At 35.2% G+C, this 26,405-nt stretch overlaps 1 long non-coding RNA gene across 1 annotated transcript in view; it reads right to left on the reverse strand.

The window, feature by feature from the left end:
- The window catches only part of LOC309877001, a 41,188-nt gene extending 17,432 nt beyond the window's left edge, over positions 1 to 23,756 (reverse strand). Inside the window, exons 1-4 of the long non-coding RNA XR_014317301.1 lie at positions 23,700 to 23,756; positions 9,041 to 9,164; positions 7,360 to 7,587; positions 282 to 382 (exon numbers count right to left, since the gene is read on the reverse strand). This is a non-coding gene — a long non-coding RNA (uncharacterized lncRNA). The remainder of the gene's footprint in view (positions 1 to 281; positions 383 to 7,359; positions 7,588 to 9,040; positions 9,165 to 23,699) is intronic.
- Between the last annotated feature and the right edge of the window lie 2,649 nt (positions 23,757 to 26,405).

The raw sequence follows: 26,405 nt of genomic DNA on the forward strand, positions 1-26,405 counted from the left end.
TTTTCCATGAGATTTAACAACCTTCTTTTGGGGTCTACTTGTTTGTATTTTTCTCCATAGATAATCTCCACCAAGCAAATGGTACCATCATCTCAGTGTTTTATCTTTCATTATCCATCTAGATCCTGCCTCCTTCTGGCTGAAGAAGGACTCCCCTTTGAAGTCTCCTTGTAGATAAAAATATTGATTTTAGGAGTCCTGTAAATGTATGTGATTTGTCAAGGGTAGGATAAGACAGTAAAGCATAGCATAGCACAGCACAGGTAGCATAGAAACATAACCTTATCAACTTTCATGTCTTCATCAGCTTCAGCTCTGATGCCTTCCCGTCCGAAGATCATGGAATTAATATGCACACAGGGCTAAAGGCTTTAGAAAGTACCTAGAAATAAAGAACCATGGACTAGTGCTTCACATTTAAACTTCAATTCCATCTTCACATTCAAATAATTAATAGTGCACCTCCCTGGTTTTGTGTATGTCTTTTACCAGTACTCGCATTTACAGAAGACACTTCTTAACCATAAAAGAGATCAGTGCACAAATTGATGTTGTTAAAAAAATTATAATTTTAAAACTGCTAGAATTTGCCTTGTACTACTGAAGCAAATAAAGTTTCACCTTAGACTCTCCTGGAAGCAATTCTGTAGGCTGATTTTCTTTTCTGTGTCAGTTAGTAATTGGGGGAAAATGAAGAGAATTCAAGTTACATATCAGAACAGGCCAAAGATTTCAGTGAGTCTGGCATGAAATAATAAATAAAGCTTTTTAACACATCAGTCATGGCAGTAACTTAATTCACATCATATTCATAAAAATAAAGTATTCCACAGCCTCAGAAGTATTGATCTCACAGTTTTACAGAAATAGAGCTCTAAATAATATTTATTTCCCATGCAGTCAGATTATTTGAATATACTGGTAATTTTCCAGGAGAAAGCTATGATTGATAATTATATGTTGGTATGGTTGATTTGAATAAAAGCTTCGTTGTAAAAATATATGCAATAAAATATGGTGTAAATTAATTCAGAGCAGCTACACTAATAGCTGTTGTCTCTGGACTAGAAAGGAATTTCAAGAGCAGTGAAAAGCACAGCCCTAGATATAGAACACATTAAAGCGCACCAAGCAAGCTTTAATTTTAAAGGGTGAGTGGTTTCTTTCTCTGTTGGTTACCCTTTGGCATGCTCAACTAATATGCTTTCCTCTTTGTCCACCTCTTTCACTGTTGAAGACTTTTTCTGCTGGTGATGGTTGAAAATTACAAGTCTTTTTGAATAGTTATGTGGGCCTATTTGATAACAAGTCTAAAATAATTTTCAATAATCCACATTATAAAGGTGTCTTATGAGGTTAGAAACACATATCTTAAATGTTCTTATGTTTTATGCAAGAAACAGACTTTAGTAGGCATTAAGCCAGTTACAGTAATTCAATTATGATCTAAAATTAAACTCTGTCTATACTGAGAAGGTCTGATTCTGTCTTCTCTCCCCCCCCCCTTACCATTTTTGTATATGTGTTTGTCCGTGCAAAGCAATTTCAGAGTGGATGTAGACCAGCACAGTTCTGATGTTGTAGGCTGTTACACCAACTTAGCACAGTTGTATGTTGTTCCACAAAATGTAATATAATTAAAACAATCATGCGATAACCATGTTTGCATTATACCAGGTCTCATTCAATAAAAAGAGAATAAAGAACAAGACATACTATAATTATTACCATTACTACTTACCAAAGTCTTGAGGCTTCATGTCTTGAGACTTAAAGAAGTTTCTAATTGTGAGATATAGAAAAAAGACCAAAATAAGGGTAGCATATATTTAGAAAAAGAATGAGAGAATTGGTTAAATAAAAGTCAAAACACCGTAGTAGAGACAGAAGAAATTTGCTATAGAACAGTAATTCATGTCTCATCTGAAAGTGCTTGAAGAGCTCCAAAGGCCATTTTTACAGACTGTTACTCTTACAAATAGATAGTCCAGATAAGCAAAGAATACAGATATGAATCAAATACAGAATATACCTGTGAATCAAAGATGAAGGATCAGACCCTTATTCAATACGCACTGAGTTAATTGAAGCCACAAAATACATCAGGTTAGATTTAAAATACAGCTTCAGGTCAATGGCACATAGAAACAAAATGGAAATGTTTAAAGGTGATAAAAGAAGCATATCTTTTCCAGATGGAATTACAAAAACAGTCTAAAGAGGTATTACACACATACAAATTGGCTGAAGCACTGACTTTAATTTCAACTCGAACCTCTTTCTGGTTATTGCTTTGCTTGTTTTTGCTAAACTCATTAGCTAGGCACTTGAGAAAATTTGCACTCAATAATTAAGTACTCCATAAATTGCTCAGTCCCTGTGACGTGTTATGGCCCAGAACCAGATTTAAAAAGGAAATAGGATTTTGGAGTTTTTGAACAAATGCATATGTGTTCTTGAGTTCTTTAATAATATGGTTTCAGTTTATAGAACTTGCTGGAACCAAAGTTTTTAGGCAGGTGCACACATTAGGCTTACCCTTTTATCTCTTAATTCAGAAGGGTCCAGGCCTTGTGATGCAGCACCTAGGATTCCTTGATACACGAATAGCTTAATCCCTATTAGCAGCCATGGCAAATCTGATTGCAGAATCCAGATGGATATAAACATTCACAGGTTCAGGTTCTTGACCTGAATGAATATGTGAATGCATTCTTTTTCTAGTTCTTTTTACAGGAAGTAGTGCAAGCCTAGGTAAAGTTCCTTCTTTGGATCCTTTTTAAGTTTCTTTTCTCAAGTAAATTAATATAGGAAAAGAACCCATATTATTTTAAATTAAATATTGTAATTGTAAAGACTTCTGTCTTGCAGAAAAACAGTGCTAAAACTACCTGTACATGCAAGAATTATTGCATTACAAGCTCTACATGTCGTAGCATTTTACTTTTGAATAGCATTCCTCAAATCAAATATTACTTCCAGCATTATTTCTTCTTTATCCTATATGCAATCACTTGTGCCTGTTCTTTAAGGACTGTATTTTATTCGATAAATCATTTCCTTGAAAAACCTCAGTGATCTGCATCACTCCAAGCCACCATATAGACCTGAAACACAATATCTATATAGCAAAAAATTTTAACTTAGGAGAGCAATACATTTAAAAATAAACTGTAGTTATATCTTTTCCAGGAGCTATTATCAATTTAATTTTCTTCCTAAAAACTGAAAATTAAATCATGTTTTCTCTTTGTATTCTTTTTCTTTCTTTCTTTCTTTCTTTCTTTCTTTCTTTCTTTCTTTCTTTCTTTCTTTCTTTCTTTCTTTCTTTCTTTCTTTCTTTCTTTCTTTCTTTCTTCCTTTCTTCCTTTCTTCCTTTCTTCCTTTCTTCCTTTCTTCCTTTCCTTCTTTCTTTCCTTCCTTCCTTCCTTCCTTCCTTCCTTCCTTCCTTCCTTCCTTCCTTCCTTCCTTCCTTCCTTCCTTCCTTCCTTCCTTCCTTCCTTCCTTCTTTCTCTCTCTCTCTCTCTCTCTCTTTCTCTCTTTCTCTCTTTGTGCCTACACACACTCAAAAATGCATCAAGAATATAATTTTAGGAAGTAATTTTCCTTTTAATTCAGTGGGTGTTGAGTCATACAAAAATGTACATTCTTCCTATCTTCACAGTGTTCATTAGTAGTGACTACTAGTAGCATGATCCTTGGAAAATCACTTTCAGAGCAGAACCAGATCTGTCCTTTCTCCCTATCTCTGTCAAAAGTATTACATGTACTCTCTGTCATCCCTAGTGACTATGAGAGAAGAAATAAATGGAAAGAAAGGGAAACCGAGAGGGGTTGGACTGTAAAAACAAGAACAGTGTAATTTGATTAAGGTCTACTGTACAAGGCAGTTGTTTGCAAGCATCTCTGTGTCATTATGCTGTGTTTCTCCACTGAGGTGCAACATCCTCATTATTCCATGCATTTCATGCTTAAAAAGTTTTCTGTTCATTCTAAGCCATCCCTGCTCATTTCATTCATTTTTAAAACCAAATTATATTTCTGTTGTGAAAATTTGGTACCATATGGCTTACATGATGTACCTGTAATGGGCAGTATTTCTTTGTGAAGTACATGCTTGCCACTTAATTGTTCTAATTTTGTTGAAGCATGATCCTAAATTCTCTTAGGAAATCTGGCATATGTAACTCATCTATCTAGGTTTTTATGCTGTATCCATAGCAGTAGGGTACGACTACCTATGCTGTTAATCTGTCAACAATGAGGATTCAAATCTCTGTGCCATAACATCAAACTTGGAAGAGTTTTAAATCACATGTTTTAAAATCACAGAAGGTCACTATATTCAAAATCATTGATTTGAAACAGTAATCTTAAATGTTGACTTATGCAGAATAAGACATCTTGTTTTCCTTTAACCTGGCTTATTTTAATATTTTCATCAGTATGCAGTATGCCTGTAATCATGTATAATGTATAAGTTCTCTAAGTCCTCATTAAAATGTTGTTTTTTTCATTCCCCAGTAAAAGTTGATTTTTCCCATCTCGAATAATTCTTAGCCCATGCTTATATTTTGAAAACAAAATATCTTCATTACTTGTGAGGATGACCATCTTGTTATCCTTAATTTCTTGATGGACTTTTTAAAACTCAAGGTATATAGTTATAAACTATGCAACTTTATATATATATATATAAATATCCATCTTTCATGCAATATGAAATTATTTTCTGTTTTTGAAAAGTGATATTTTTCTTCATTTTACAATGCAGGTGCTTTTGCAAAGTATGTTATATCAGAAAACTGAGCTAAGACATGGTTTATAACTTCTGGTAAAAAGTACATAGCTTTTCATTTTAATATAAGTTCAGAAAGTATTCATGTTTCTAACATGACTTCTGAACATAGCTGCAATAAATATTTTCTTGTTTGTTTATTGTATATAATTGTATTTAGTTACATTGTCTTGTTCTTAGCATGAAAGTTAAGCAGTGCTCTGACTTGTTTGCTTTCAGGTTTTCATATTCCAAGGGGATGAATTCTTTAATTAGTTTTTTTGGTGTTTTTTTTGTTTGTTTGTTTGTTTGTTTGTTTGTTTTGTTTTGTTTTGTTTTGTTTTGTTTTACATTTTCTACAGATAATTTAGTTTGTACATTAGTCATTATTTTAGGATAGTCCACAATAGTCTCTTAATTGTGCAGCCTGTGGTGAAAGCATGTTGTTGATAACTGAAACAGTGTATAAAAAGAGATCAATTCTGATGGCAAAATATACAGAAAGGCATATTATAGATTTTCTAGCTCTGAAACCAGAGAGAGGAAACACAAAGAGAGGAAATATAATAGCAATGATGACATATACTGTCACTTTTTTATTGTTATATGACATTGTCTTCTTCCTATTTGTCTTGAACAAGGCCATCACAACTGTGCTCTCTGCTGATGTTTCATCACCCCAAAGGTCCATTGTCAGTCCTACACCATGAGTCTTCTGGTGTCTAAAGAATAGTCAGGACTCTGCTAGTTCTCTACTCAGCTCAACCACCCTCCCACACCAAATTTTTCTCCATTCCTCTTTTCAGTATGTTGCATGCTTCTCCTGCTCTGTTCTGTTCTCTCTCTTGAAATATTACAGATTCTCTGGTTCCTAAAAGGAGCAAATGTCAAGTCATGGGTTGGAATAAAAGGGAGATTAACCTATATCAAAGAATAAGGGAAAGGAGGGAATTAGAGCATAAGTGGAAAAGAAGTGTGTGCTTCCAAGATAGGGATAATTTGGACAACTTCCAGAAATTAAAAAGAAGAAAAGCAAAAACACACATAATAAAAGAGGAATTAGGAACGTAGAAGGAAAGTAAATACACAAAAAGGTAATTCCAACCATATTTTGTATTGGCTGACAGAGAAGTACCTGGGAGTATTGGTTCATAGTTGGCTGAATATGAGCCAGTGGTGTGCTCAGATGGTCAAGAAGGCCAACAGCATCTTGGCTTGCCTAAGAAACAGTGTAGCCAGTAGGTCTAGGGAAGTGATTGCCCCCCTGTACTCAGCTCTGGTGAGGCGTACCTCAAGTATTGTGCTCAGTTTTGGGCCCCTCACTACAAGAAGGACATCGAGGTGCTCGAGCAAGTCCGGAGAAGGGCAACAAAGCTGGTGAGGGGTCTGGAGAACAAAACTTACGAGGAGCAGCTGAGGGAGCTGGGATTGTTTAGCCTGGAGAAGAGAAGGTTCAGGGGTGACCTTACTGCTCTCTACAGCTACCTTAAAGGAGACTGTAGTGAGGTGGGGGTTGGTCTATTCTCCCACATGCCTGGTGACAGGACAAGGGGGAATGGGCTAAAGATGCGCCAGGGGAGGTTTAGGTTGGCTATTAGGAAGAACATCTTTACTGAGAGGGTTGTGAGGCATTGGAATGCGCTACCCAGGGAAGTGGTGGAGTCACTATCCCTGGAAGTCTTTAAAAGGCATTTAGGTGTAGAGCTTAGTGATATGGTTTAGTGGAGGGCTTGTTAGTGTTAGGTCAGAGATTGGACTAGGTGATCTTGGAGGTCTCTTCCAACCTAGATGATTCTATGATTCTGTGATAGTTACAATAATATTACATGTTTATATAGGTAGCATGTACAGACTTTAAACTCTTCAGGTGCACTGTGAGTGCCTTTCATTTCACATATAATGTCTGTGGCAGTGGAGAAGATAACTGGAAAAAAAGAAAAAAAAAATAGATCTTTGTTGGCAACACCTAGGTATAACACTGGCTACAAGCACAATTACAGAATAAACTTGATGTCCTTGTATTTAAGTTTTTTGTTTGTTTGTTTGTTTGTTGATTTGTTGGCAGATCAAAAAAAAAGTTAAATTTTCTTGTTTCTAAAGGCAGGAAGGGATTTTATAAATCATACAGGTAACCCAGGAAACAATAGTGTTAATTCCATCAGCAACTCACTTTCCCTTGACCGTACACTGAACCATTATTTATTTGTTACTGTTCTGGGATATCAGTAAGACTGCACCACCTTGTATATGCAAAAAAAATAAAAATAAAAATGCAGAAATAAAAACAAGCACTTAAGTCTTTGTAACTCTAAGTAGATATTACTTTACTCCTATTTTGAATAAGGTGGAACTGAAGTGTTGCAGAATTATTTTAAAAGTCTGTGATATACTTAGCAGATTTGGGTGTTAAATCTAGTGTTCTACTGAAATAGGTACAGCCCTCATTGATTTCAGTTCAATGCAAATGCAGTCATTTAAATCCTTCTGTAGATCCCAGTTGCCTATATCACACAAGATAAAATGACAATTTTACCTGAATGAAGGTTGCAGGAGTTAGTATACAGACAATTTTCTGATCTTACCATAAATATTCTCACTTCTTCCTTCCTTTGCTTTTTTACATTTCCTTAATATTTATTGAGGCAGAATCTTAGGATAATTCAGTTTGGAAGGGATCCAAGGACATTTCTAGTCCAATCTTCTGCTCAAATGCTCAAACTCAGGTCAGGCCAGGTTTCACAGGTCTGTGTGCATTCAGATCTTAAAAATGTCCAAGGATGGAGACCAGATCTTATAGTATCCTTCCAGTACTACAAGAAAGATGGGGAGGGATTCTATCAGGGGGTGGAATGATACAGGGGGTAACAGATTGCAAATAAAACAGGATAGATTTAGCTTAGACATTAGGAAGAAATTCTTTACTATGAGGGTGGTGATGCAGTGGAAGAGGTTGCCCAGAAAAGCTAGAAAAGCCCAATCCCTGGAAGAGTTCAAGGCCTGGCTGGATGGGACTCTGAGCAATCTTATCTAGGGGGAGATGTCCCTGCCCATTGCAAGGGGTTTGGTCTTCAAATGATCTTCAAGTTCCCTTTAAACCCAACCATTCTAGGATTCTATCATTCATTGTTGACTTAGAGCAGCTTTGGGATTTGCTTTTGCTTCTGAATAGGGATGCTTTAGAAGAACACAAAATCTGAATCACTTTCATCAAAAGTAGAATCACTGAGTTTGATAGAATCGTTAGATAATACTTTTTTTCTATCTTCCCTGATGTGCTAAATTCCAGTCATAGTTTTTTAGTGCCAGAAATTCTGGACCCAGGCTTGTCATTAGCAGGCAGGTCCAATACACGCTCTGTTTTTCCCTCACTAGAGTATCCAGGGAGTTTGATCTCATTCAAAAATAGAAGAAAGTCTTCTTTCTCCTGGATTTTTTCCCCTGCGGATGTTCCTGCCAGAGGCTGTAATTCATATGATAAATTCGGGATTGCCCTTTTAGATACTAGTATCAATATCTTTCTATCAATTCACACACCAAATAATTCCTTTAGTTTTTCATATCAGGTCAACAAAATCTTCTTTGTTGTGTGTTTTTTTGTTGTTGTTGTTGTTTTTGTTTGGTTTTGGTTTTTTGTTTGTTTGTTTGTTTTCCAAGTGGATGGCAATATATCTGTGGTCACTAGACACAGAGGTCTTCCACGTTTGTCTTCATATGAATGACTAATTATGATGAATGAATTCAGAAAGTCAGACACTAATTAGAGGGAACATAGTTCAGTTCATTCCACAACCCAACACTCTGAATTTAGACTGAATGAAGGTTTTGCATCTTTCCTGCCTCATACACAATTTAGCATCATAGGTATACAAGATTCTTATGTATTCCTTGCCTTGTGTGATGAGGTTATCACTGAAAAATAAACCAAGTGATTTAAGCTGAGGCCACCCACTACAGCAGCCAGCACCACTAATTTATTCATCAACTCCAGTTTAACATTAATACACTACCAAGTTTGTAATTAAAAAAATAGTCATGTTCTCTCTGTCATCTGCCTACAATAACTAACATCTTTTCTCCCATTGTTTTTCTAAGATGTTAGTCAGCCTACTTTGCTATTCTACCAGCTTATTCTGTAATGAGTTTCACAGGACTACCATTCCCCGCTATTATTCCAGTAACATTTCTCTGTGTGGCTATAAAGCATGCCAGTTTCTCCTGCTCTCTCTTATCCTTAGTCACTACTTAGCTATAGATTTGTTTTACCTTTTTGATCTTTCTCATAAATCAATTCCTCCAGGACTCTTTATCACTTTTCTTCCATTTCCTGATCTTGCTCTGTTTTCATCTATATCCTCTGAAGCCTTGATATCCAGGATTGTGTCCTCCCCTGAGTGGTACAGAGAGATATCGTCTTGTTTTATTTCTTTCTTATGATGCATCTTCAAAACACCTCTTTGTTACACATTATTTTATTTGAGTTTATTTATGAATATCTTAACATGAAAAGGTGTTTTAACTACAAAAGCAGCTAAATAAATCCTGAACTGGAGCATATTTTCTTAGTTTTCTGGTAACCCTGAAAATTCCAGTAGCTTGTACTGTCTTCACCATGGATCATAGACTTGTTCTTTCCTTTTCAATGTAAACAGTGTTTGCTTCTTGGCTGGTCAAACATGTTAATAGCAACTGAGAAGAATGTTTCAAGAGCAAGCATAGTTATACTGATGAAAAACTGAGATAGCAGTGTTGACTTTTCATGACCATTTAACCTGGGTCTTGTACAAGCTCTATTTCAGATTCTAGACACACTGACAAAATATCTAATATGAGCGCACAAAACTAAATCTCAAATAAACTGAAAAAGAAACCTGTTCTTTTTTTTTTCCATTCAGGTTTGAGCAATAGTTGATTTTTTTTTTTTTTTTTTTTTTTTTCCTGGCATGTCATAGGATTCCAACTAAAATTTGGCTTCAGTCAAAGTAGAAATGCATAAAGACTCCAAATGAAAAATATTCCAAGTGACTATCATCTTTAGATGTTCAACTCTGCCAGACTTTCCAGTCTACAATAGGTCTTATCCATGATCATAGAGGATGGCTATGTCAAAGCTCTGAGTAAAAATTAGAACAGTTGGGTCTCTATTTTGTTCCAAACACCATTCATCCTAACCTGAATCCACTGGCCAGAACAATGTTTTTCTAAAAGTCTATTTGCATCTCATTCATTTTTATTTCTAGAGAACATCTTATTGGAAAACCTGAAGCTGATCCTGCTGCATCTTTGAAGAGATTACAGTAAGAACACTTTACTAGTTCATAAATGAGGACTGGACAACCTCTGATGGTCAAGTGAATGAAGTAAAGCTGAAAGTCATACAGTGTTTCACAAAAGGAGACAAAAATAATGCTAAATTGTTGTCAATTCTTCTTCCAAACCTAATGAAATTACAGTAATTTCTTCCAAATTTGAAGTGTTATCCAAGTATTCCATCCTGTCTTGTTTTAGAGCTGTTTGCTGCTATCCATTTAACACATAACAACAGTACTTTCTCACGAGCTCCAAACCTCACTGTTGGCCTCACTTTGCTCAGGTAGTGCTTAGTTTCTCCTAAAGCTACCAGGGATGTGTGCTATTGATCAAGAGTGTTCATCAATGACATATTTATTATCTAGCTTAAAAGTGTTTGAAATCACAGCTTGACAATTTGGAGAGTGACTTTTCACTCGGACGCATGATGACAGGACAAGTGGGAATGGTTTTAAACTAAAAGAGGGGAGATTTAGATTAGATGCTGGGAGGAAATTCTGCACTCAGAGAGTGGTGAGGCACTGGAAATTGTTGCTTAGAGAAGTTGTGGATACCCAATCCCTGAAAGCATTCAAGGCCAGGTTGGATGGGGCTCTGGGCAACCTGATCTAGTGGGTGGCATCCCTGCTCATGGTAAGAGCATTGCAACTGGATGATCTTTAAGGCCCCTACCAACCCAAGCCATTCTATGATTCTATGAGCCACTGCCTTTTTCTGTGCATAGAATTATTAATTTTTAGTGAAAATGAAAAAAAAAAAAAAAAACATATCAAATATCATTTATCTTTATTAACATTTATTTTCTTCTGCTTGGTACTTTATTTTATTTTATTTTATTTATTTTATTTATTTTTTGTGTGTTTCTGTGCTGCTTTATGTTTTATAGCACATCACATGAATAATGGTCATATACCTTGCACCTGATTGTTTCTTTGCTCAAATTTGCTGGAACATTTGCTGGAAAGTTTCCAGTGTTACAAAGGCAACAAATAATCTTCATAAAATAGAACAGATGGCAGGCACCTTTGTATTTATTACAGCATTGTTGCTTTAGAAATCTACAGGTGGGAAGAAAAAGATGGAGCTTCATTCTCTGAGTCTTGTATCTGTTGCTTGTTTCATACTGCGTTAAAAACTATGGTAAATATGTCATATTTTTATGACCCAGTATCTTGGGTTTATTTGTACAATTGCCTGTATACTTCTATTTTACCACTTAGTTTAATAAGAATATTGCAGTTTCAGAAGTTATCTTAGAATGGCAGCAGACAAAAAATCCTATCCTGGTATATGTTCACAAGTAATGAACTCATATTCAGTTAACATCCATCAAGTTGCTGAGAGTAGTCATGAGAATTGAATAAGATTTTCCTATCAGAGAATGGTTCTTATGTTTCTAATGGTTCTTATTGGTTCGTGCAAAACAGGATAGACCCAATAGAATCATAGAATTGTTTAGGTTGGAAAAAAACCTCTAAGATCATCTAGTCCAACCTTTAGCTTAGCACTGCCAAGTCCACCATTAAACCATGTCTAAATCTACACATTTTTTTGAAGACCTCCAAGGATGGTGACTCAACTAGGCAGTCTGTTCCAATATTTCACAACCCTTTCAGTGAAGAATTGTTTCCTAATATCCAACACAACTCCCCCCAGCACAACTCAAGGTCATTTCCTCTTGTCTTATCACTTAGTGCTTGGGAGAATAGACCACCTCGCTACAGCCTCCTTTAAGGTAATTGTAGTAAGTGATAAGGTCTCCCCTGAACCTCCTCTTCACCAGGTTAAACAACCCCAGCTCCCTCAACTGCTCCTCATAAAATTTGTTTTCTAAACCCTTCATCAGATTCATTGCCATTCTTTGGACATGTTCCAGCACCTCAAAGTCTTTCTTGTAGTGAGGGGCCCAAAACTGAACACAGTATTTGAGGTGCAGCCTCACCAGAGCTGAGTACAGGGGGACAATCAGTTCCCTAGTCATGCTGGCCACACAATTCCTGATACAAACCAGGATGCTGTTGGCCTTCTTGGCCACCTGAGCACACTGCTGGTTCATGTTCAGTCAGCTATTGACCAATACGCCCAGGTCCCTTTCCACCAGGCAACTCTCCAGCAACTCTTACCTCAGCCTGTATCATCGCATTCAGCACCTAGCCTTACTGAACTTCAGTAGAACTGAAAGAGAAATGGGAGATTATACAGTTCTTAGCATCTAGCTTCCACAGATATATATATATATATATATATGTTTACTTCAGAATGCTGCAATTTGCACCAAATTGGCTCTCATTTACCAAAAAATAGCATATCTGAGTAACAGTATATAAGATTCCCTCCAAATTTGTTATCACCTTGTCTTTAAACCATGAAGTTCAAACACTACTCTACTGTAGACTAAATTGTAAATTCAATCAAGTCATTTCTTTAACTTGTAAGAAGAATATATATATATAGCCAGAGATAAATACATCTGGGCTGAAGATAAATAACTACATACTGTGGTGAAAAGCAGAGGAGTTGCCTTAAAGCCACAAGAAGATATAAAGTAACGTCATGACATCATGCTAAGACATTTTGAGACTGAAGTAGGAAAAGTTAATCAGTGTGTTGCACAACGAAATGACCATCTTTGGAAGTTCTGCAACATTCATATTTAGTCCAGAGTATTGTTCTCCTATTTGAACCATACTTCCTACAAATGTTCACTCACATAAATCAGTTCTTGACCCGCAAAAAATATACTGAAGAATATTATTTGGGTTGCAAAGCCAAAACATTGTGAGTTAGGAAATGCCTGAATCAATGCTGTTTGTGAGTCTTCAGTCTACCCTTATGTGAATGTGCATGTTGTCTTTAATTACATGATCACATACTATTTTTCTCAAAGGACCTCTGACTCACTGAACACAAGATTTGGAAAGTTCTCAGTGGATAAAGAAAATAAAGAAACAGTCATCCAAAAAGCACTATTATCCTGAAAGAAAGTTAAAGACTTTTCAGACAATAGTATAAAATTGATACAACAGAAATTGATTTTGTCTTGACAGAAGTGAAGTGGGTGAATATTCATGAGTGGCCTTAAGTTATATAAATAAAAATAATAATTTGACATATGGAATTTACTTTGATTGGAATTATCCTGTTTTCCTAATCATTTCTTTAGAATATTTCAGTATTTAAATTCCAGCAAGTTTTAAATAGATCAGGCTGTGTGATTTCTATTAATGTCTATAATAGTTACTCAAATATATTTCTCTGTGCCACCACAAATTTTCCTCCATATTGTGTTTGATAATAAAGATGATCATGCACAGTTTGAAACATATAATAGTAAGACAGCCCAGTTACATACACAAATTATAAAGTAAGTAATTGTCTGTAGTTGTATTTAATTGCTAAGCAAGAGAAACAAAAGCAGCTGGAGAAACAAAAATGCTGCTAATCTTAATGCTAGGCAATAGTAGGAGAAATATACTCTGGATGAACAGATATTACCGAAACATGGAGCACTGCTAGAAGATCATTAGACATAGGAAACTTATTCCAATTCAACCTCATAATGTAGTATTTTTCTCTTATTATGATTTATTGTCTTATTTTATGAAGATTATTCACCATCTGGAATAGTGCATAGATCACCAAAAATAGGAGGCAGAAGGCAGGATCTGAAAAAGAATGCTATCCACCCAAGTACTTAGCTCATTTATTCTAGAAGATATCTTGGATAGCACAAAAGCAATCAGTGCCACCTCCCATGACTTTTGACAATGTCTTCTGAAGACCAAAAAAATAAAATAAAATAAAATAAAATAAAATAAAATAAAATAAAATAAAATAAAATAAAATAAAATAAAATAAAATAAAATAAAATAAAATAAAATAAAATAAAGAGAGAGAGAGAAGCAATGGCTTAAAAGTCCTCTTCTAAACTCTTAAGGCCATGTCACTTATGATAGTTTATTATAGGTTTAAAGGTCGGACTAGATGACCTTAGAGGTCTTTTCCAACCTGATTCTATAGGGAGAGCTAGTACATGATATATTCAGACACAAAATCCTTTTCTTGCTATGTGGTAAAGTTTCAGTCATCTGATCGGCATTTTTCTGTATTAAGTGTTTGATTTATGACAATTTTGAGACCAAGTCTGGTTCGCTATTTCCAAGGATAAAAATGGAAGAAAGATAGTTTCATTATTTTTTGTGGGTTTTGTTTCTGTTTGGGGGTTTGCGGGATGTTTTTGTTTGTTTGTTGGTTGGTTCTTCAAAGTAATTCTTGGAATTGTTTAAGTAGCTCCAAATAACATGGAAGTAAAAAGGCTGAGATTTGATGTTTAGTATCACTGCTGTTGTTATTAACAGGGAAAAGGAAAAGAGAAAGGGAAAGGGAAAGGGTAAGGGAAAAGGAAAGGGAAAGTGCAAGGGGAAGGGAAAGGGCAAGGGCAAGGGCAAGGGCAAGGGCAAGGGAAAGGGAAAAAAGATGTAAGAATGCTCAAACTCAGCCAAGTGAAAAAAAAATAGCTTCTCAGAATGTTTAGTTCATAAATGGTTAATAGTGTAGCTACTAACTTCTCTGGAAAATATATTTAAACTGAGAATGTTACATCTCAGACTTATGTAGACTGAGAGGGACTTTCCCTACAATTTCTTCTCCCGTATTCTACAGGTCACTCTGGTCTCTAGCACTGGGAACCAAAAGCACTAAGACTGTCTCTCTTGTGCATTACATTCTTCAAGCTAATAATCAAGTTGAAGGCCAATTTGAATAAAAGAGAGGCAAGATTAACCTACCTGATATTATTATAGCCATTACATAAACTGGGGATTTATTGGACATTTCTAAGTTATTAGATTCTATGCAAGCCAATAAAGTTCACTTTCATCTGTAACTAATCAGCAGTTTAACTTCCATCATAGACAGACCTGCTTGAGCTTATTCATGAGTTCCTGACATAAAGTTTGACTACTTCATCTACAAAGTTACTGTACCTGCTATTGCTACAAAGCAAAGCTACCAAATCAGAAAGTAAGTTTTCAAGATAATGACTTTTCTGCCTAGCAAACCAATATGGTATGAACACACAAAGCAGGTCTAAATGAAAGGAATAAAGAGTGAGAAAGTCATATGATAAGGTTCCTCTGAATGATTTAAAAACTCGGGCATGTAATTCTCATTGGGTTTTCTGAACTTTAGACTCTGTTAGAAAGAAACAAGGAAGCAGAAGTACTCCATTACTTCTGTCTAGTTACTATTTATTTCAGGTTTTGAAAAATATCTATATTAGCTTCTAAGTTGAAATAGCTGTGCAATCTTTCCATTGTGCAGTTTGTAGGCACTTAATTTTGTGGAAAACAATTTCATTTCTGTCTTTCTAGTTCCATTCTAAGATTTCTTATGCACATCCTAATTAAGTCTCAAGTTTTCTGTATTGTTTCCTAACTTCTTTTGGTTTTATTTTGCCTGTAAAGCTTTTGACCTCTTTTGCTCATTCTGTTTTCTTGTCAAATCCAGTTACAAAAAGTAGTTAACTTTGGTTTTCTTTTTTAAAAAAAAATCTCTAAATAAGCATGAGATTGAACTCAAATTTAATTATTGGAGGTAGGATAAAAACCAGGGTACTTAACAAAACCAGCTACAGAAATAGATTGTTGAAGCAGAAGCAACATTAGACCTAGACATGTCATGTTATTATTGTTTGAAATTTGAAGCAGCTGAGCTTTGATCCTGCAAAGGTATACTCAGAGACCTGGCTTAACTCACTAAATCAATGAAGCTGTTTGCAATGCAAAATGACAAGCAGGTGCTCACTTTTAGTATTGTAGCCTAAATGTTCATATGAAAAGCCACAGAGTCACTGATGAACAATTTTTTGAGAAGCCATGGAAATCATATTAATTTTAACTCCATGTAGTTCTCCACTTGTGTTTTTTGTCAAAAATTAGAAAGTGCCTAGTTTGAAAAAAAAAAAAAAAAAAAAAAAAAGATATGTAAGAGACCATAGAGACCAAGAGTCTCTTTTGTTGTAAAGAAATTTGGAGAAAATAAGACAATGGTTGTCGCAGCACTGACTCTCATCATGCTTAATCTCTGTAGTTACCTGCTTCCCTGCTTCCATCTGATCAGTTCTCAGTAGCTTAAAGGTAGCAGACAGGGAGGGGGTAGTAGACAAACCATGAACACAGTTTGGGCACTGAGTGGTATAGACAGCAGTTCTGTGGCGAAAGACTTGGGGGTGTAGGTGGATGAAAGACTGAGCAAGAGTCTATAGTGTGCAGCTGCAGCCCATAAAGCCATCTGTATTCAGGGCTGCATCAAAAGAAGCATGGCAAGCAGGTTGAGGGAAGTGGTTTTCCTTCTCTACTCTCATGAGAGTGGAACACTCTAGGTGTTGCACTCAGTTATAGGACCCCCTGCACAAGAAGGACATGGACCTGTTGGAGTGAGCCCAGAGGAGGGCCACAAAGATGATCAAAGAGCTAGAGCACCTCTCCTATGAAGACATGCTGAGAGAATCTGGAGAAGAGAAGGCTCTGGAGAGACCTTATAGCAACCTTCCAGTACCTAAAGAGGGCCTGCAAGAAAGATGGAGAGGGACTCTTTATCAGGGTGTTGAGTGATATGATAAGGGGTAGCGGTTTTCTAATAGAAGAGGATAGATTTAGATTATTCATTAAGAAGAAATTCTTTACTATGAGGGTTGTGAAGCAATGGCACAGGTTGTCCAGAGATGCTGCAGACACCCCATCCCCGGAAAAGTTCAAGGGCAGGTTGGATAGGATTTTGGACAACCTAATCTAGTAGAAAGTGTCCCTGCCCATAGCACAGAAATTTACAGTTCTATAGGAAAATACACACTGGTGTTAGTGAGACTAGTCTGGTTTTTGTTTCACTTTTTTTTTTTTTTTTTTTTTTTTAACATTGCTTTCTTAACTTCTGTCAAAAACGTAAAGTGATAAATAATCTTTTTATGAGGGGGTATGAAGTGATAATCTAATTTATGAAGGGGTAGTGAGACTTGAACAGTATGAAAACAAAGAAATCCAAACCAGCATTTCATGAAACTATTTGTAATTTCAAAAGTCATTTTTTTAAAAAAACAATAGTTTTGTTTGTTTGTTTGTTTTTAATTCAGTGTTAAGTGTTTCTGTATTTATTCATTCTTCTTCACTACTCCTCTTTCTCTTTCTCATCCTTCAGTACCAGACTATAACAAAATACCAATGGATATTTTTCTCCAGAAGGTTAAGGAACACTTTGATATTTTTTATTATGGATAAGCTCCTTTCCTTGCCCATTCCATTCATGTATTTTACACAGGAATCTTCTATAGGACCTACTCTAAAACTTCTGGTAGTGCAGTGGTGTCAGGTAACACAAAGGTTCTTTGACAGTTTTTATAGAGGTGGAGTACTTTAAATCCTGTGCAAATACACACACAAATATCCTTTTTGTAATGTAGCTATGTTGTCTGTGTAAGTGTCAAAGACTACACCAGCTTTATCATTCTTTTGGTGGCACAAATCACTTCTAAGTGAATGACATATTAACAAAAGGACAGGTATCTGTTGTTTGGCACTGCACCTTTACAATATCAAGGGCATTTCACTTCAGAAAAAAAGTTTCATACAAGTGGATTTAAGCATTTTATAAATCTCTGCAGGAAAGGTCTTCTGCATCTAAAATCTATGCTACGTCAATTAATCTTCTTAGGTAGATGAGAGAGAAATGTGGCAAAAGTCACTTATCTTGTGGATAAAAAAATTTATTGTTTTTAAAGAATAATAAGAGGAAACAGTGAGCAGGCAATAGCTGTGAGGTATATAGTTCACCCTTGTGCATACAGATGAAAATTCTGGGGCCAACACAGGTGAGGCTAGTGGTATGTAGCACTGTAGAAGTGTAGCAGAAATACATTGCTGCTATATATACCAGAGACAACAGTTCTCAAACTCTAAAATAATTCTTTCCATAAAGCTCAGCCTGTTTTCACTGTTTGCGTAGAATATGTTTTCCCTCTAAGGTCCTGTGGCCTTGGGTAGTTTCTATTCTGCTAGTAAATAACCTGATCACGCAATCCCTATTCAAACAAATCTGGTTTTGATTTTTATTAAGCCTGTTCTGCTATTTGTCATATTTACCTAAACATAGCTGCAGTGTCTTCAAAGGATTGAAGATACAGACATGAATGCTGGGCCAACATTCTTCTAAACCTTGAATTGGGAAATGATCATGAATTCTTTATTCAAGCAGAATTTCCAGAAAGAAACTACATTTTTTTCACAGAATCTCTGGAGGTCATCTGGTCCGATCCACCTTCTGAACCAGGGAATCATAATCATTCATTGCCTTCTTTCCAGAAGAAGTTGCAATATATCAAAGGACATATCTAAGTAAAATTGTCATAATTAGCTGAGTGATACAAATTGACTACCATTTTTTAAAATGTTGAAAAATAAAAGGGGTATGATCTTACATAATATTATATTAAAAAGTTATTTGTCATTTTAGGAACTTTATTAATTTATCCATTGGATACTCAACACAGATAATTTTTAATATATCATGTATATTTTACAATATATAATATATATATAGAAACATTCTATATACATGTATATAGAATTCTATATACATTCCATATATGTATAGAAACATTCTATATATAACTATATATTTAAAATATATATTAGCCCAATATACTTATTGGGCATTATATTTAATCCAATATACAGAAAGCTACAATAAGATTGTCCACATTCAGTTATTTAAGTTGATGCTTATTTCATACAGTGGACCAGATGATCTTGAAGGTCTTTTCCAACCTTAATGATTCTGTGATTCTATGTGGAAGGTGCCAAAAATTTTAGTATCAATAAGCAGGTGCGAAGAAAGATATGTAATGTGACAGCTTTGCCTTTGTCAAACCAAAAATCTGGCACTTGACTCCAAATTGTGCCTCTAGATCAATATTCTCTAAATATATACAGAAAGATGATTATAGTCTTAATTTTTTTCCTGTGCTTAACTCTACACATGTGAGTAACAGCTCAGTAGAACTGCCAGCATGCAATTTAATAAATGTTTGCTGTGGTTCCTTTAGAAACTTAGCACATTAAAGAATGGTGAAAGCTTTTCAGCATTTTGAATTGTGAAGAAATACAAAGTGATTCTAGTTATTCATTTATACAAAATGCTTTAAAATCTATTTTAACATACACAAATAAAAAACATATGAAACATAAACATATAAAAACATATGAAAACATAAGAAAAATACAGAGAAATAGCAAAAGCAAAAATAGCAAAAAGAATTGAAAATGGAAAAAAAAATAGATATGACGAATGCCATTTCAGATAGAAGGGTGAATTAAATTATTTGATGTTTTAAAAGTAACAGAGAAAAACTTGTGGTGGAAATAGATCTCAGCTGTTCTGATGAACAATGTGCATTGGCTGTCAATCCTTTTCTTAAGGATGCTAGGTTGAGGTAGCTGGGTTTTTATATATATATATATAAATAATTGTAATAACAATACTAGCAGTTCACGTTAGTCATATATTAAAAAAAAAAAAAAGTTTATTTTGTGTACTAGCTGAATTTATAGGAATCAAAAGGTGAAAAATGTTACTGAAAGTGAATCACTTTCGGTTCTTATTAAAGACCACTATGCAGTATAGTGTAATCTTTGTAATAGAACATTTGTAAGTCTTGAGCAGTTTTTCAATAATATTTAAATTGACACTGGAATTTACAGAGATGCTCATTAGGATTTTTCGTCCCCATGCAAACAAAGAAATGATCAACAACTATCAAGTTAAGGTAGAAGGGTTTTCAGCTCTCAAGAGATTAGTCCTGTTTTTTATATCATGCAGCCTGATTCCCATCTAAAGGATTTACATAGTATCAAGATTAAAAAAAAAAAAAAAAAAAAAAAAAGTTTTCTTGCATGAAGTTGGAAAAAGTTTAATCTTGCACAGGTTTTCCCAGCAGACCAGAAGCAGGCAGCCAGGGAGCTTGTCATTTGGAGATGAAGTAGACATACCAGTTAGTTTGGGTCCAAAGCCCTCCAAATAATTTTCACGTGCTTGTTGCTAAATTCATAATTAGTTCTGCTGAGTTTAGTGTGACTACGCACAAATTTCAAATGAAAGACAAAAAATAAATCCAACAACAAACATTTCCTACTCTAAATCCAAGGTAGCATCACAGAAAGGTTCTTCTCACAGAACCTCACAGAAGGTTCTTCTACTCTCAAGTTGAACATTTTAAGGCAATATAACTAGGCTGTCTCTGTGCATCCTCTATGCAAGGAGAATCTACTTATCTTTACAATTATCTCCAGGTCAAACAATATATTTTCTGAGTACCTAAAATAAAGCACATTTGCAGGAAACCTCCAGCACACTCTTTCTCAGGTGAATGTCATAAACACAAAGTTCTGAGCTAATAAGATTTGAAAGATAAAAACCTTTCAGGGTTTGGTATCATGCTTACTCCTTTTGTCTTTTGTTGTCTTGGCTGACAGGCTGAACCAGGGAAAAAAGAAAAGTTACACGCACACACATTATCTTTCCATAATGACTTACTGCTTGTTGGCTTGGACAGTTTTCTGAGACCACTCACTCCAATTGAGTGCTGCACTCAAGCAGCTATGTGCCCTTCCCATCATAGGAAGCAAAGACCAGTCAACATCCAGCTTGGTAGCCATATTCAGGAGCTGGGCTTCATGTTCTCAGTTTAAGAGAGATGACTAACTACCAAGTGCCTGCTTCTAACAGAAAAAGAGTTGTAGATTCACCCTCCTCTGGACTCATTTAAGCACCAAATTGTTTCACTTGCTGATAGCTACAAAATGTTCTTCATGCATTCAAGGGAACATGGACACCTGACTTCATATTGCACACTTTTCAATGCAAATGTTATACTTGGTTCTCAGTGTGTAGGATTTAGGCATTGCAGCATTAAATTGCAGTTGCCTGAGCCCTTTTCTAGTTCTTAAAAAGATAACACTGAGCACTGCATTCTTCTCTCCTCATTTTTTTTCTTACACTAGAAAAAAAAAAAAAAAAAAGTATATATATATATATAATAATAATGATAAAAATACCCCTGAGAGTTACATTACAATCAACATACTACTGAAAGAAAAAACATCATGCTACTGAGAAAAGTCAGAATGAAGTAGCCATTTTACTGCCTGCAGAAATCCATAGAAGACATATATGAGTTCTGAGAAGATGAAATTGAAGTTAACTCCTGTGCAGAATTTATTTCAAAAAGTGTTTAAGATGATTTGACCTCAGAGATTAATGCTTAAAATGAAGAGAATTGAAAAGTTGCAGGATGGAAAGCTGATTTGTGAAACATAATTTGGGATGGAAACTTTCAGTATGGGAAGGGATTGTAGTGTGCTAGGGTAATTTTAGGCCTATTTTGCATTTAGATAACATACCTGTGACTTGGTGTAGAAAACTGATGAAAAAAATGGGTAAGGAAATTATTTAACTCAGAAACAATGCAATTATTGAGAAATAATTCATACACACAGCATCCCTGGGATTGGTAATATAGGCTCTTTAACCACCTGTTGAGCATAAATGCATTTTATAAAGCACCCTTCTCACCTGTGCTCAAATAGGACATAGCCTACAGAGAAAATCCCTTAATTCAAAGGAACAAGGTTAGAACACCTTCACTGTTGTGCCCACACAGCAGAAGAGAAGAGAAAAGATAATGCTGACCTTTGTGGCAGCCAGGACAGTGTCCTCACAAGTTCTAACATCTCAGAGGCTATGTGCAAAGTTAGCTGTCTACTCACAAAGTACTAAGCTAATAAGTAATATGATTAGATTTAAAGAATTTCGATTATTTAGGGGATTCAGTAAGAATAATTGAAATTCTTTAAATTCTAAAAATAGGGGATTCAGTAAGCACTGAGCAAATAGAAATCATCATAGGGAAATGTAGACCATGTTGGGAAATACTTGGTAAATAGAACAATAGTGTTATACACTGGAAAGGAAAGGGAATAAACTGAGGAGAAGCAGTGATTGGTTTAGTGTGCAGGCACAGGGATGTTTCTCTTACACGGATGACTTGCTCCTTCCCACCTTCAGACTGGGTTGCCATGAGGAAATATGTGTAGTGTGCTCAGACAACCCATCTGGTAGGAAAGAGTGACCCTTTAACTCACTAAAGAAAGTTTTCAGTTCCTCCTTCTACTTTGTTGCCATGATAAAGCCATCTCTGGCCACTTACTCCTCCAAAGTGTGTTTTCCTGCCACTGCTGCTAAAACCCACAACTGATTTTTGTTATTTGCTCTCCTGTTTTTTTAACTAGTCTTCTCACTGCACTCTTCTGCCTACAAAAAATGCATCTGCCAAAATAGTCCTGTCGGTTATTATAGTATGCTTTCCTCTGTTCTGAAGCTCTATTTCTTGTCCTATTTCCTACCACATCAGGGTCAGCCATTGTGTTTTTGACATTGCACATCACAACACCTTGGACCATGTCCATCTTTATTCATTCTTTTGCTATGGAGGCAAACACCTTAGAAGTTTCTCTGAGGTAGCCTCTTAATCCTACAATAGATTCCTAAAATTGATCCATAAATTGATCATATTCTCTTCCCATTAAGACCTAAGGAAAGAAGTTTGGAAAGAAGTACCTTGTCATAAATTCAAGAGCAAACCAGATGTCTGATATAAATCTATTTTAAGCTTTCTAAAACAGTTTGGATATGCATACTTAAACACGTGATCTTAATTCTGCTTTGTCTTTCTTCTTATCTTTTGCTGCATTCATTTATTTTATCTTGATTCAGAAAAAATGTTCCTTGTGGCAAATTTTCCACATGTATGTGAATCTTCATGGTGCAAATACATTCAAAATTTCTGTTCAGATGGGTTATTGCAGGAACCTACCAATATATATGTTAATTTCCATATTGTTATAGAAACTATAACTGCGTTGGTCATCCAAGCACACATGCTTCTGTAAAAGAAAGGGTCCTGTGCCCATGTGTTTCTTACAAAATGCTAAAGAAGTCTGAGCCACCTAAACTCAGTTCAGAGTGCATCATCTACATGTATTACATAAGTCATCACTTTTAACACATGAACGTGAAGCAAATTCCACTGAACTAGAGGAATTCATAATAAAATATTTTGGATACAACAAAGTATTTATGATTTCCATGTAATGTAAATTTTCAGTGCATGGTATTTACAAAGATTTAAAAAAAAAAAAGTGTGACAATTTTTCTGGTGATATGCAATAACATAGCTTATTATAAAGTTGTACTCATCAGGAAATGACAAATTCCATTTGCAGTCTTAACTTTACTCTTTTCTACATATGTTTTACAGTACAGATGCAAATTACATGTATTTCATTTCTCAAGTAATGCAATGTCCTCTAACATTATGTATTTTATCTACATATTAGCTAATATTTTCAGAAGAAAAATGAAATTTGTCTCTAAAACAATGAAAAAAATCTTAAAAACCCAGTCTGAGAATCCAGTTTCATGGATGCAGCTGAAGAAACTTACCCCCAATTATTTCATTTATTATCCCTTAGAGCATCAAACTTGCTAGCCCAGTCCACATACTCACTTTTGCAGGTAGAAAGTCAAAAACACCTGAGCAAACACACATGTTAAGCAGCTTGACCTTGACTGTGTACTGCATACATTATATTAGTGATATCTTTATAAAGAGTTGTTTAAGCAGAGTTAATGATTCCTAGCTGAGATCAGACTAAGAGCTTGTGAGAATGTGGGTGACTGAGAGCTGATGTGATATGAGGTGGAGCAAAGGCACATGCTCACTTTGGATTTCCCTGAGGGGGTAAATAGAGATATTGTGGGGAAAAAAAAAAAAAAAAAAAAAAAAAAACAGTCTGTTGGAGGAACGGAGGTGGAAAGAAATGCCCTTGGTAAGCACAGATAGGTGGCAGGTTTTGTGCTGTTATCTATTTTCAATATTTTCTGTAAGAGACTGCCCAGGGTATCCAGAAAAGTCCCTAACTGGGACATTTCACTGTAGCAGCAAGTAGATGTTAATTCCTTTTTAACTTAGTATGTTTTTCTGTTACAATTTTGGCCTTATAAGCACATATTTAATAAATGTTCTTAATTTTAAGGTAAGGGTATGCAATGTCACCATTACCTGTCACCAGCTGTGCTCCAAAACCCCCTGTGTATTTGTGGCAGGTCTCACTGCATCTTCAGCAGTCCAAACAGTTTTAATGCAAGAGGCATCACTCACTTGAAATCCTTGCTTTGCACAGCCAAGTGCTGGGAATATTCAGAAGGCTTTGTCCTCAGTGTTGCTGGTGAATTTGGCATAATCCAGAGAAAACCAGTGGCTAATCAAGAGCAATACTGAGGCATTTACTGATACAGTCAGTGACAGCAAAATCTTTTAGTGTGAGTGAGGCATATAAAAATCACCTTTTTTTTTTCACATTGTGACCTAATTGTGACCTGATAGACCTAAACAACTGAAATATCTAAAGGGTTAAAAATGGCTAGGGAATGAAAGAAAGTCTATGAGTCTATAAAATCTTACATTTCTCATTTTTGATTGTTTCCCTAGAGTCCAGGGCAGAAAGCTATGGCAAACATATAGTAAAGCTGGGTAGACAGAATGCAGAAAAGGGCTAAACATGTTGTGCCTATTTGATATTCTAACTGCATTGCCTCCTTCTGCTGCTTCTAATCACATCTGACACTCATTTAGTTAGATTATTCTGATAGATTGCAAATGTGTATCCAGGGTTGTAAATGTAATTGACATGTGTTAAAAATATAATCATACTGGTCTGAAGTATATGTGTTTTGTCCTCCTAAGGGCAATTCTAATTTTTTGACCTGTAAGTCAAAAATAATGTTTTTGGTTGGCATTCCAAGCATTTGGAATTTTATTTACTACATTGGTTCATATTTGGTATTTTCACTTGTCATGGCCAGTGGCTGTGATGTAGCTGTGTAGCTGTCATTAAATAGTATGAAATTGTACTTTTTTCCTCTCTGTATTTTTTTTTTGTGAATTTAAGAATGTTCACATAAAAAAAAAAAAAAGGTAAATCTCTTTGAGCTTGATAGAAGAGATTATGGTTCTGTTCCTAAAATCATTGTTTTTCTTCATCACTGTAATATTTATGTATAGTTTTGCATGTTACCATGTCACTTTACCTGACAAATATTTAATCATCACTTTAACCAAGTAAGTAAGCTGTAATTTCCATACTTTCTTAAGTATTTTATTCTGATATTTTCTTTGCAACAACATTTTCATTAAGTATATTTGAACCTCTGTTACTGAGGATTTATTCTATTTCCTGGACAGTTATTTATTTATTTCATATTTGCAATGGTCTATTTGATCCTGATTCTGAAAGATGGAGAAGATTTTTATATCCACCACCCTGCATTCTTCTTATATCAGCTCAGCTTAGTCTATAGACAGGGTGTAGAACATTTCTGATTTCATCACATTTCATACTTCTAATGACAATACTTTTGTGCAAAGTCCACAGAGCAGATTAAACATAGACAGGAAAGTGTCCCTTGGTTTTATTTATTGTTACTTTTTTTTTTTTTTTTTTTTTTTACAATAGCATTAGATTTTTCTCTGTGTTAAAGAAATTTCATTTATTTGTTTATTTTTGAATAGCGGTATTAGACTTTTCTGCATACTAAAGCAAGAGCATGCAAATTTTTACTGGACAGAAAGACCTTGGCCCTAGAATTAATCGATCTTGTTCATTGAAAGTAAAGAGAGTAGTATTTAACTAAGAGTTTTTGCTGCTCTGATTTCACTGCCTTTTGTATATCCTATCAGGTCATAATAATGTTCTGTAAGGTGATTGACCAAGACCAACAAAATTATCAGAAAACTTGGTACTGTCCTTTAAAATAATTATTTGGGGAGTTTGCTTTTATTTTGAATCAGCAGATCAGGTTTTTCTTGCTGTTATGAATCAGAATAAGGCTTTGTAGAGAATTTAGCTCAATGGGAATTATGCTCAAATCCCATTCATTTCTATTCTATGTGAGAAAAACTCAGGGAAATTTTGTGTGATTTTTTTTCTGGCTGCATAATGTACGATTCTATGTCTGAGCAGCAGTCGTACAAGAACCAAATTGCTTCAGAGGTACACCTGCTCTTATTTTTTATGTTGTGGAACTTGTGAGTCTTACATTTGCTCATCAAGACCAAGAAATACAAGCTTCCCCAATCAGGTAGGGGTCTTAATGCTTGTTTATAGCAAGGCAGGCTCTACAGTTATTCAGAAACAAAGCTTCTGACTCCAAA

Source organism: Aythya marila (genome assembly GCF_965140915.1).
Source record: "Aythya marila genome assembly, chromosome: 3".
In the NCBI taxonomy this organism is placed as follows: Eukaryota; Metazoa; Chordata; class Aves; order Anseriformes; family Anatidae; genus Aythya; species Aythya marila.